The sequence below is a fragment of the Triticum dicoccoides genome, chromosome 3B (genome assembly GCF_002162155.2).
Source record: "Triticum dicoccoides isolate Atlit2015 ecotype Zavitan chromosome 3B, WEW_v2.0, whole genome shotgun sequence".
In the NCBI taxonomy this organism is placed as follows: Eukaryota; Viridiplantae; Streptophyta; class Magnoliopsida; order Poales; family Poaceae; genus Triticum; species Triticum dicoccoides.
In genome coordinates this window covers 819,866,874-819,879,894 of record NC_041385.1, presented here as the reverse complement: position 1 = coordinate 819,879,894, position 13,021 = coordinate 819,866,874, and the positions used below count along the sequence as shown (strand labels likewise).

General features: G+C 44.9%; 1 long non-coding RNA gene across 1 annotated transcript in view; it reads right to left on the bottom strand.

The window, feature by feature from the left end:
- Positions 1-96: 96 nt before the first annotated feature.
- LOC119282477 overlaps positions 97-13,021 on the bottom strand; it is a 13,935-nt gene continuing 1,010 nt past the window's right edge. The window contains exons 2-3 of the long non-coding RNA XR_005138746.1: positions 1,401-1,450; positions 97-208 (exon numbers count right to left, since the gene is read on the bottom strand). This is a non-coding gene — a long non-coding RNA (uncharacterized LOC119282477). The remainder of the gene's footprint in view (positions 209-1,400; positions 1,451-13,021) is intronic.

Here is a 13,021-nt window from a genome sequence, read left to right as displayed (position 1 = left end):
AGTCCAGACAAAAATTCGGCGCTCTAGTGGACACTCAAATGATGTATGTATATTTCCGAGACAAAAACAAAAAGCTCATTGTATGCAATATGTTGTAGTACCTGCACGTCCTTGCACATCAGTTGTCTTCTTTTCATCCTTGATTTACAAAAATAATCGTTACTTTTAAATAGGTCTTCTAATAGGCAATTGATGAAATCCTTGTATTCTACATTCAAATGAAACATTATAGAGGTTAAGTATAATAGAACTATAATGAAATCATAGCACACAATGTTCATTGCAAAAAAGGAAGTCCAAAAAATGTCTACACATGAAGCTCCAGTCAAACATGGCTCACAAATAAGTTTTACAATTTCAGATACACTGAAGTGTCATGTGTGACATATTTTCCTTGCTTGCCATTTGGTTTACTCTAATGTCTGATACTTAGTCTACGTACTGGTGTTTCTAGTTCAATATCATCTGATCAATATAGCTAAATGACAGGAAAATCAGTTTTGGGGCACTTGTGTTTCATCAAAAAAGAAAAGGATTCCAAAGAAAACTATGGAAAATACTTTCAGGGGTTGTACAGATTATGTGTAATCAAATGATAACATACTCACAACACTTGTTTCCAATGCAAACTATTTCAGTTCACAGGCTGCTTATTCCACTGCACGTTGCTCTGAAAAATGTGCATACATGTATCAACCAACCTGTGAAAAGGAAAATTGTGTTTAATAATATAGATAACTCGGCTTACCATAAATCAAATTAGAAAGTAGGCTGAGGGACTGCAAGTTATTTCCTTGGTAAGTTTAATGGATGAACTTTTCAAATGCACAAATGATGTTCAGGTAACATTAGGCCATCACCAGAATGAACACGAACATCTCATAAAACCACCATGTACCACCATTATTAAGATTGAAGTACTGTCTTATTCTTGAACCAGACTGCCATTATTAAGATTGAAGTCCTCATCTTCCTACAGCTTACAGCCCTAATGGGGATAATAGGCTACAATTAGTTTGCTCAAACCTGCAACAAACTAGCCATCTTTTCCATTCTAAACAGGCATCTTAGCGTGAATACCTTTCTACAGTGAGTTACATATCTACTCAAACCTGCTACGAACTAGGCTGGAATTTAATGGGCTACATGCTAGCTACAAAAAAGAAGTGGCACTCCAGAATTATAATGCACAACTCCATAGATATTATCCATCGCAATATTAGGTTATTGGTGCAAACTAAATGGCAGCTAGAAAAACAGAGGCAAAAATGTCTGCCCTGGAAGCACAAAATATGCTTCAGGACAAACACAAACTGCAATATCCACTTCTTGCTAGTCACGAAGACAGCTCCAACACAGCGCCTTAGTCTACATCATTGAAAATATGGGTGCTCCATGACCTTTCATTGCAGAGATCCTCTTTGTTGGCTTGTCCTTACTGCCGCATTTTCTGCAAGGATCACAGCCGTAAGTTAGTACAAGATTCTTACAAGAGCCCCTCTTCTTCTCTGTTTTTCTGCAAGGATCAAGTAGCACGGATAGTCGGATACACATGTTTGATTACTATAAACTCAAGCAAATCAAGACCATTGGCGTCAAGACTAATACAGTAGACAGTTTTGAGAAGTTCCAGTGAGGGTACTCTCAAAAAAAAGTCAAGGTACTCGTGCAAGTTTGGGAGCTTGCCTACCCCCGGCCATACATCATCATCCCGAGTGCCCGACAACCTAGCATTCAAAAACCAAGATAGCCCATCTACATTCAATACCTCCTACTAACGCCAATTCAATAACGAAGATAGTCCATCTATAGTCGATACCTCCTACTAACGCCAATCGATAAGATAATTAACATGTGGCAACCACTAGTAGAAAAGGGGGCAATGGTCCAGGCCGGGTCAGCCCATTAGTCCCGGTTCAATCCAGAACCGGGACCAATGGGGGCATTGGACCCGGTTCGTGAGCCCCTGGGGCCGGCCAGGCCACGTGGGCCATTGGTCCCGGTTCGGCTGGACCTATTGGTTCCGGTTGGTGGGACGAACCGGGACCAATGCGCCTCGCTCCTGGCCCACAACCATTGGTTCCGGTTGGTGTAGTGAACCGGGACCAAAGGTTGCCCTTTAGTCCCGGTTCTTGGCACGAACCGGGACCAATTAGTTGCCTATATCTACCCCTCGCCCGCGAGCAGAGCACTCCCAGTGCTCTGTTTTTCGTGGCCGGCGAGGGGAGAGCTTTGTGGTGCTCTAGCTCATCTCCTATGCACACGAGGTGTTCGATGGAATGCCCGAGCCACACTACTTAAGCTTTCTCCTCTCCAAGCTCGACCTCCAAGCTCCATTTTCCTCAATATTTGTCTAGGTTTAGCGGTCCGTCACGTCCCGTCCCCGTCTTCACCACCGTCGATCGCCCTCGCCGATCTCGTCGCCGGCACCACCGTGGTGAGCCTCTTGTTCTTATCTTCTTTCTGAAAGGAAAAAAAAATCTTACTTGTATATTTATATAGATACTTGTATAATTTTCTTACTTTTATTATTGCATCTTATATAGTGCGATGGTTTTGGTATCCGCCCCCGTCGGCCCTCGTGCTGTCTATGATTCAGATGTGGTATATATTATCTTTTCATAACTATTGGTTCATTTATTGTTTATGACAATTATGCCGACCAAGGTGACATAGATTTTATTTATCTAGGAGGTTGTTGAACCAGAAATTCCAACCGACCCTATTGTCGAAAGCTTAAATTTAGTTGAAGAAGAAAACAATTTGTTGAAGGAAAAAATTAGAAAAATTGAGGAGGAGAAGATGATATTGGAGTTGCATGTTGCGGATGTCGTCGATGATCACAAGATCAAGATGGATGCAATGCGCTTGAAGATTAGAAAGATTAGAAAATATGCCATTCATACCGAGGCTTGGTATCATTATGTCGTTGGATCAGTTGTTACATTGGTTGCGATTATGATCGCATTTGTTTTCGCATTGAAATGTTTTACATAGTTTCAGTGTATGGTTTAATTAATTTAGATGCTCTGCAGAGCTTTATGTTGTTAGATGAGAACTATGTATGTACTTTGGTTTTAATGTGATGATGAACTTCTATTAATTTTGTCACTTAATTATCTATTCATGATGTTCTGTAATGATTTTTGACACACTTAATTATATATAATGCACGCAGATGAACCGGCAATAGATGTACGGTTCAAGACACACCTCCGAGTACATTAAGGACGTGCATGATTTTCTCGAAGTGGCTGAGGCAAACAAGCAGAATGATTTTATGTGTTGTCCATGCCCTATATGTGGGAATACGAAGTCTTACTCTGACCGGAAAATCCTCCACACCCACCTGCTTTAAAGGGTTTCATGCCACACTATAATGTTTGGACGAGGCACGGAGAAATAGGGGTTATGATGGAAGACGGCGAAGAAGAAGAGTACGATGACAACTATGTGCCCCCTGAATACGGTGATGCTACTGAAGATCAAGAGGAACCAGACGATGTGCACGATGATGCTGCAACGGGCGAAGCTGCTGAAGATCAAGAGGAACCAGACGATGTACCCGATGATGATGATCTCCGTCGGGTCATTGTCGATGCAAGGACGCAATGCGAAAGTCAAAAGGAGAAGCTTAAGTTCGGTCGCATGTTAGAGGACCACAAAAAAGGGTTGTACCCCAATTGCGAAGATGGCAACACAAAGCTCGGTACCGTACTGGAATTGCTGCAGTGGAAGGCAGAGAATGCTGTGCCTGACAAAGGATTTGAGAAGCTACTGAAAATATTGAAGAAGAAGCTTCCAAAGGATAACGAATTGCCCGACAGTACATACGCAGCAAAGAAGGTTGCATGCCCTCTAGGATTGGAGGTGCAGAAGATACATGCATGCCCTAATGACTGCATCCTCTTCCGCGGTGCGTACAAGGATCTGAACGCATGCCCGCTATGCGGTGCATTACGGTATAAGATCAGACGAGATGACCCTGATGATGTTGACGGCGAGCCCCCCAGGAAGAGGGTTCCTGCGAAGGTGATGTGGTATGCTCCTATAATACCACGGTTGAAACGTCTGTTCAGAAAGGGAGAGCATGCCAAGTTGATGCGATGGCACAGTGAGGACCGTAAGAATGACGGGAAGTTGAGAGCACCTGCTGATGGGTCGCAGTGGAGAAAAATCGAGAGAAAGTACTGGGATGAGTTTGCAAGTGAGCCAAGGAACGTATGGTTTGCTTTAAGCGCGGATGGCATTAATCCTTTCAGGGAGCAGAGAAGCAATCACAGCACCTGGCCCGTGACTCTATGTATGTATAACCTTCCTCCTTGGATGTGCATGAAGCGGAAGTTCATTATGATGCCAGTTCTCATCCAAGGCCCTAAGCAACCCGGCAACGACATTGATGTGTACCTAAGGCCATTAGTTGAAGAACTTTTACAGCTGTGGAATGGAAATGGTGTACGTACGTGGGATGAGCACAAACAGGAGGAATTTAACCTAAAGGCGTTGCTGTTCGTGACCATCAACGATTGGCCCGCTCTCAGTAACCTTTCAGGACAGACAAACAAGGGATACCACGCATGCACGCACTGTTTACTTGACACCGATAGTATATACCTGGCAAGCAGCAGGAAGAAAGGCAAGCATTTCAAAGGCGAGGCAGATCACCGGAAGAAGCCCGCCATGCATACCGGTGATCACGTACTTGCTATGGTCAATGATTTACACATAATCTTTGGAAAGGGTCCCAACACACTAGCTGTTCCGAGTGACGCTGGGGGACACGCACCCATGTGGAAGAAGAAATCTATATTTTGGGACCTACCCTACTGGAAAGACCTAGAGGTCCGCTCTTCGATCGACGTGATGCACCTGACGAAGAACCTTCGCGTGAATCTGCTAGGCTTCTTGGGCGTGTATGGGAAGACAAAAGATACAGCTGAGGCACGGGAGGACCTACAACGTTTGCACAAAAAAGACGGCATGCCTCCAAAGCAGTATGAAGGTCCTGCCAGCTATGCTCTTACCAAAGAAGAGAAGGAAATCTTCTTTGAATGCCTGCTTAGTATGAAGGTCCCGACTGGCTTCTCGTCTAATATAAAAGGAATAATAAATATGGCAGACAAAAAGTTTCAGAACCTAAAGTCTCATGACTGCCACGTGATTATGACGCAACTGCTTCCGGTTGCATTGAGGGGGCTTCTACCAGAAAACGTCCGATTAGCCATTGTGAAGCTATGTGCATTCCTCAATGCAATCTCTCAGAAGGTGATCGATCCAGAAATCATACCAAGGCTAAGGAGTGATGTGGTGCAATGTCTTGTCAGTTTCGAGCTGGTGTTCCCACCATCCTTCTTCAATATCATGACGCACGTCCTAGTTCATCTAGTTGATGAGATTGTCATTCTGGGCCCCGTATTTCTACACAATATGTACCCCTTTGAGAGGTTCACGGGAGTCTTAAAGAAATATGTCCGTAACCGCGCTAGGCCAGAAGGAAGCATCTCCATGGGCCATCAAACAGAGGATGTCATCGGGTTTTGTGTTGACTTCATTCCTGGCCTTAAGAAGATAGGTCTCCCTAAATCGCGGTATGAGGGGAGACTGACTGGAAAAGGTACGCTTGGAAGGGACTCAATAATATGCAGGGACGGATATTCTTGGTCTCAAGCACACTACATAGTTCTACAGAACTCTACCTTGGTGACCCGGTATGTCGATGAACACAAGAACAGTCTGCGCTCCAAACACCCGGAGCAGTGCGACGACTGGATTACATGTGAACACATCAGGACTTTTAGCAGTTGGTTGGAAGCACGTATCAGAGGTGACAACACTGTTTGTGATGAGCTGTACTTGTTGTCCAGGGGACCATCTTTGACTGTATTGATTTGGAAAGATAAATGGGAATACATTTTACATGATTGACCAAGATCAAAAGAGCACCAACCAAAACAACGGTGTCCGCTTTGATGCAAAAACCGAGAGGGGAAAGGACACATATTATGGTTACATAGTGGACATATGGGAACTTGACTATGGAGTAGATTTTAAGGTCCCTTTGTTTAAGTGCAAATGGGTCAATCTGTCAGGAGGCGGGGTACAGCTAGACCCACAGTACGGAATGACAACAGTGGATCTGAAAAATCTTGGGTACACTGACGAACCGTTCGTCCTAGCCAATGATGTGGCACAGGTTATCTATGTGAAGGACATGTCTACCAGACTGAGAAAGAGAAAAGATAAGGAAGCGAATACATCATACGATGAGCCAAAGCGCCACATAGTTCTTTCAGGAAAAAGGGACATCGTGGGAGTGGAGGACAAGACAGACATGTCTGAAGATTATGAAAAGTTTCATGAAATTCCTCCCTTCAAAGTCAAGGCTGACCCCAGCATCCTGATAAACGATGAAGATTATCCATGGTTACGGCGCAATAAGCAAATGACACAAGCGAAGAAAAAGTGAAGACTTTCTCCCGCAACTATTATGATGATACCATGCCAACTTTGTAACTGACGAGTATGATACCATTGTCCGTTTTGTACATGCACATGCTATGTGGGTCAATTTATGATACCATGTCAACTTTTAACTTTTTCATAGTTCATTTGAAATGCTTTAATGTCTTATGGTTCGGCCCTCGTAATAATTAAAAATAGCAACAATAAGTATTTTTTTGTAAGTAGAAACAAAATAAAATAAATAAAGCAAGAAAGAAAACAAAAAAACAAAAAAAGTGTTTTCAAATTTGAAAACTAATGGCACTAACAGAAAGTTTATAATTTTCCTAAAACTAAAAGCAAAAACAATTAAAAATAAAGCAAAAAACAAAAGAAAATAAATAATGCAGAAAACAAAAGAAAAAAACAACAATAAGTATTTTGTTGTAAGTAGAAACAAAATAAAATAAATAAAGCAAGAAATAAAACAAAAAACAAAAAAAGTGTTTTCAAATTTGAAAACCAATGGCACTAACAGAAAGTTTATAATTTTCCTAAAACTGGAAGCAAAAACAATTAAAAAATAAAATAAAAAACAAAAGAAAATAAATAATGCAGAAAACAAAAGAAAAAAACTTGAAATAAAATAAATATAGCAACAATAAGTAAAGAAAACAAAAAAACAAAAAAAATGCCTCCTACTGGGGCCCCACGACCTGAATACGACTAGAAACCCTACTATGGGCCAGGATTCAGGCCCGCAGTAGGCCCAGAAGGCCCATCAGGCAAAGCAATAACAAGTAGGCCCGAAAGCCTGCGGTGGAGAGGAGCTCGAGAGGGGTGCGACAGTGGGGCTTATAAACCACTGCGCGCCCCTCTCGACTAGCGAGGTGGGACTAAACTTTAGCCCCGAGGCGGGCAGTACAGAGGCCTTTGGTACCGGTTGATGGCACCAACCGGGACTAAAGGGGGAGGCATTAGTCCCGGTTGGTGCCACCAACTGGTACCAAAGGCCGCCGGTTCCCGCCCTTTGGGCTGCCGAAAAATAGGCCTTTGGTCCCGGTTGGTGGCACAACCCGGGACTAAAGGGGGGCATTAGTCCCGGTTGAAGTCACGAACCAGGACCAATGCCCTTCATATATATACAGCACTTAGCAGTTTTCACCAAAATCCATCTGTTTCTTCTCGCCCCGACGCCTTCTGCTCCTCGTCGCCGTCGCCGCCGAGCCCTGCCCCGACGCCGTCAGGCTAGTCCACCTCGTCGTCGCCGCCGTCGAGCCACTGCCCCGACACCGTCACCGCGCTCGCCGCCCCTGCCGGCCCCGACCCCGTCGCCGTCGCCGCGCGCGCCGCCCCTGCCCGACCCCGTCGCCGTCGCCGCGCGTGCCACCCGTTCCCCGACCCCGTCGCCGTCGCCGCGCGCGCCGCCCCTTCCCCGACCCCGTCGCCGTCGCCGCGCACGCCGCCCCTTCCCCAACCCCGTCGCCGTCGCCCCGACCGCACGCCGCCGCCTTCGGTCCGGCCGTCGGCGCCCTTTCCTCTTATTTTTTTGTGCATTTTATGTATATGTTCTCTGTGTATATATGTATATGTTCTCTGTGTATATATGTTCATATATGCAAAAGTTAGATTTTAGAAAAACTTTATATATGCAAAAATTTATACATATATGTAAGTATATATGTATGTATAGATGTATGTATGTGGATACATGATGGGGGTCGATATACCCCCTCTTCGATAGCACTTTTGTGCATTTTAGGTTAGTGTATATATATGTTGATGTATATATGAAAAGATAGATTTTTAGAAAAAAATACTATTTTTTCTGTTGATGATATGATGATGTTTTTTTTCATATATGCATTTTTTCATATATGTATTTTTTTAAGTTGTTAGTAGATATCAATTTTAGGTTAGTGCATTTTAGGTTAGTGTAGAGGAGAAATTTAAAGTAAAATAAGGAAAAGGAAGAAAAGAGGAAGAAGGAAGAAGGAAGAAAGAAGAAGAAAAAGAATGAGAGGAAAAAGGAAAATAAGAAGATGAAGAAGAGGAGAGGAAGAAGAGGAGAAATAAATAAGAAGAGGAAAAAAGAAGAAAAAGAAGAGGAGAAGAAGAAAGGAATAGAGGAGAAGAAGAAAAAATAGAATAAAAATTCTATTTTTTCTTCTTCTCCTATATTCCTTTCTTCTTCTCCTCTTTTTTTTCTTCTTCTTCCTTCTTCCTTCTTCCTCTTTTCTTCCTTTTCCTTAATTATTTTCCCTTCTCGTCGTTGTCGATATAACCCCCTCGAGATAACTTCGACATGAGGGGCGGTACCCTCCCCCTCGGCCCTCTCGCTCGACCAAAACTCTCGAGGACACCCAAACCCTAGAGAGAAAACAATGTTGGTCTCCTACCCCATCCCGCCGCGCCCCTACCCGACAAATTAACTCTCTCGAAGCGTTGTTGTGTCGAGGCGACCCCAAACCCTAGAGAAGCAGCATTGAGGCCACTAACATGATTCCTTATTGTGATTAGCTGGCTAGTTCTACGTTTGCCACTAGTTCCATCTGTACCATATATAAACATGTTGTAAATATTTGCAGAAACTATGGAGCACTGCTGAGATGAAGAAATAGAAGCGATATTGAGGGACATAATCTCAAATGGAAGGGATGAAGTTGCGTCATTTCTCCTCGACACCGTTGTTGGTCAGCTGGAAGAACGGGGTGAAGAAGAGGGCTATGTTCATGATGGCTTCGGCCCATTAATGCCGGTACAAGAACAGGACTATGTTCATGATGGCTCCGGTGACACAATGGAGGAACAAGAAGGAGACCGTGCTGACTGATCCGGTGACCGAACCGAGCCCGGCCAGGTATATATATATATTAGTTAAGCCCGTGCTAACTAGTTAATTGATGCTTCCATTGTTTTGGTATATGTACACATATTAATTACTCTCGTCTTTCTTCCTTATAATTTCTAGCCCTCCGGATCGAGCACAACTTCGGTAAGGAGACGAGGCCCGAAGAAAAAGTTGAGCTCGGATGAAAAGTTTGAGATCATAGAAATCGCGCCCGATGGCGAACCGATTGAATCCATCCGAACAAGGAAGGCATTTTCTTCTCAGTGCGGGGTTCTTGTTAGGGAGAAGATCCCGATCAGCATCCAGCAATGGTATAAGCCTAAGGAGGAAGACCCTGAGGTGTCTTATGTCAATGATATGCAGAAAGAATATCTTTGGACTGAGCTGAAGGCAAATTTCACCCTACCGCCAAAGGAGGATCCGGAGAAGCCAGTTAAAGAGGAATTAATCAAGTCTTGTGCTCTTAAGAAGATGGCAACCCTAATGAGGAGGTGGAGGAAAGAGCTGAACCAGTTTGTCAAAAATAAAAAGACACCAGAATTCATCGGCAAATATGAGAAGATCAAAGATCACTGGCCCGCATTTGTGGCCACAAGACATCGGAAAAGAGTAAGAAGATGTCGGAGACACACAAGAAAAATGCTGCGAAGAAGACGCTTCACCATCGCAGGGGTTCAGGTGGCTACCTGCAAGCCCGGCCTAAGTGGTCCAAGGCTAAGAATGATCTGCTTGAAAAAGGGATCGAACCAGAGACAATGAGATGGCCAGACCGTTGCCGGACTTGGTTCTTCGGGTCTAGCAGAACCTTGGACCCTGTAACAGGGTTTTGCTAGTGGACGGACGAGCAAATGGAAATACCAGTCAAGAACCTTCGACACTATATCGATGCAGCACAGCGAGGGACGTTCCTTCCAAACAGGGAGAAGGACGAGCTCACAATGGCCCTTGGGAATCCTGAGCACCCTAGACGGACACGAGGCACGCCAGGCTCCATTCCGTGGAAGGTTGGTTTTCCGGACGCAGGGGGTTACAAAACCCACGAGAGGAGGAAGAAACTGGAGCAGGACCAACTGCAGGCGCTGCACGAAAGGGTAATAGGGCTAGAGGATCGAGAAGAGGAACAGAAGCAGCAGATCGCAGCAAACGACCTGCCGAAGCTTCCCCCGAAGCTACCCCGCCATCTCAGCCGATAAGCAGCGTGGCTTCCACCGAGCTGCTTCAGCCGGAGCATGTCTTGACGGCTCCTGCTAGCTATCCCGTGGATGCTATCACGGAGTCTCAAAATTGCCACATGATGGCGCGATGGATGACTTTGAAGGTCAAGGCGGCTGTTGGCCAAGTTTGTCCTAGTGGACCCGGCACAACTTATCACTGCCAGCCGATTCCGAAAGGATATGCTAAGCTGATGGTGGATGAAATAACAGAGGGATTTGAGGACCTCGTGCTTGACCACCCTACCGGTGAAGGGGAGACTAGGCTGGGTTCTGCTCTGAAGACTCCATGCCTATGGAAGAAGGAGCTCATCAACCTGTTGAACTGGACGCCTCCGCCTCCTCCTCCTGCTCCGGCGAGTCAGGGCACTCTGCCTCCTTCATCGCATCCTCCTCCGGCGAGTGACGATCAGGGCACGCGTGGCGGCACTCCGCCTCCTTCTCCGGCGCATGGCGGCACTCCGCCTCCTTCTCCGCCCGCGTCGGCGCTCCCGAGCAGCCAGCAGCATCCTCCTTCTCCGCCTCGCCAGCAAGGGCGGAAGAGACCCGCCGCCGCCCGAGCTGCTCCGGCGCGTCGTACTCCTTCTCCTCCGCCTCGTAAGCAAGCACGAAAGAAGACAGACGTCGCAGCCGCTCCGTCTGCTCCGGCGTCTAGCAGCACAACCAGAGGCGGGAGGCAATACAAATACGGTCCATCATCTCTCAAGCCTCTAGAGAAGTTACCGTACGAGATGTCCGAGCAGGAAAACGATACGATTGTGCGGACCCACGTGAAGGAGTTCTTTGAAGGGGTGAAAGCAAAGAGACATCCACCTCCGGAGGAGAAGGTAGATCCGGTGAAAGCAAAGCGCACTATCGATGCCCTGAGGAAACCACCAAAGTCTCCGCCGAGAACCAACTATGAGCGCATTACTGAACAGACATATCTCCAAGCCCAGCGATCGGGAACTATTGTCAGTGCTAAAAGGTCAAAGGAACGAGCAAAGGGGAAAAAAATTGCCCAGCTCGGCGAACAAGCACAACAGTCGTGCCCCCCGCTCAATGTGTCTAATGCTCCCGGGACGGTGGCCGGTTATGGCAATCTTGACGATTACCTGCCTAACGATGCACTTCCTGATTTCCTAGAGGTGGACGAACACAGATACGAGTACGGGAAGCCTCTCGTCAAAGATGAAAAATCTCTGACAACAATGATGCGAAGATTCCATAATTGGTACATGGAAACCTGCAGAGAGTCTGAGGGTAAGAATGCTTTGTATCTGCATATTAAAGAGGAGCACGATCTCGTTGCAAATGATCTGTTGACTGTTCCATTTGAGGAGTTCTTCGAGTTCTTCAATCAAAAGGCCCTCGATAAATTAATGGTCTTTTGCTCCTGCCTGTAAGTACTATTTCTGTCATTAAGTCTCTATATATAGCTCGGCTCTTTCATTTCATGTATTTATAATTAATTATCCTCAATATATTATGCAGATTGAAGATCGTCGAGTGCAAAAAACAAGAAATTTATGATATTGGGTTCATTAACACAAATATCATAGATGTATTTCTGGTTGAAAAGAACGTCAAAGAGGCCGAGGACAACTTGCTACAATCGTTGATCAAAAATCAAAACAAAGATACCATACTCTTTCCTTACAACGGCCCGTGAGTGTTACTGTCGTGTGCATATTCGGTTTCCCTTATTACTCAAGCGCGGTTATATTAATGTAATTGATGAGTTATGCATGCGTGCGCAGGTATCACTATATTCTTCTGGAGATTAAGCTTGAGCGTGGACTAGTAACCGTCTTAGACTCGAGACGGAAAGATCCCAAATCCTATGCGGACATCACTGAAATGCTCAGCAAGTAAGTTCAATCGATCATTATCGCACCATATCGGCAACTTTTTGTTCATTTCCTGATATCTCAAGTAATAATAATAATTTTCTTTGTCTTGCAGGGTTTGGAAACAGTTCACCGCAGAAGCTCCGGGACTGCCGAAGGAGCTGACATATAAATGGCCGAAAGTAAGTACTACTGGCTAGCTAGTTGCGCGCATCTCCCGTTGATTCTATAGCTATACTTTCATCAATACCATTTATAATGCTTTATTATTAGTTTGATTGACCTCTATTTCTCGTAAAGTGCTTGTGGCAGGAGGAAGGGAATGATTTCTGTGGATACTACGTGTGCGAGTTCATCCACACCGCGACTTTGAAAAACAAGCGGGGCTACTCTCAAAGACAATATGAAGTGCGTAAGCAATAATATTCACAATTTCATTTTATTACACCATCATTTCTGTTGAGTTTCATTCATATATATGTATTAATTAACCCCCTTCTTCAAATTAGACGTGGCAGATGCGGAATGAACTCCTAGAACCAGATCGCATGAAAGCAATTCAAGAGGAATTGGCGGGATTCTTTCTTGACCACGTCATCAATAAAGCCGGAGAATACCATGTGGAAATTGATTTCAAATGCTAGGGGTTTGTAATTAAGAGATCTTATACATATTGTACATGTATGTAG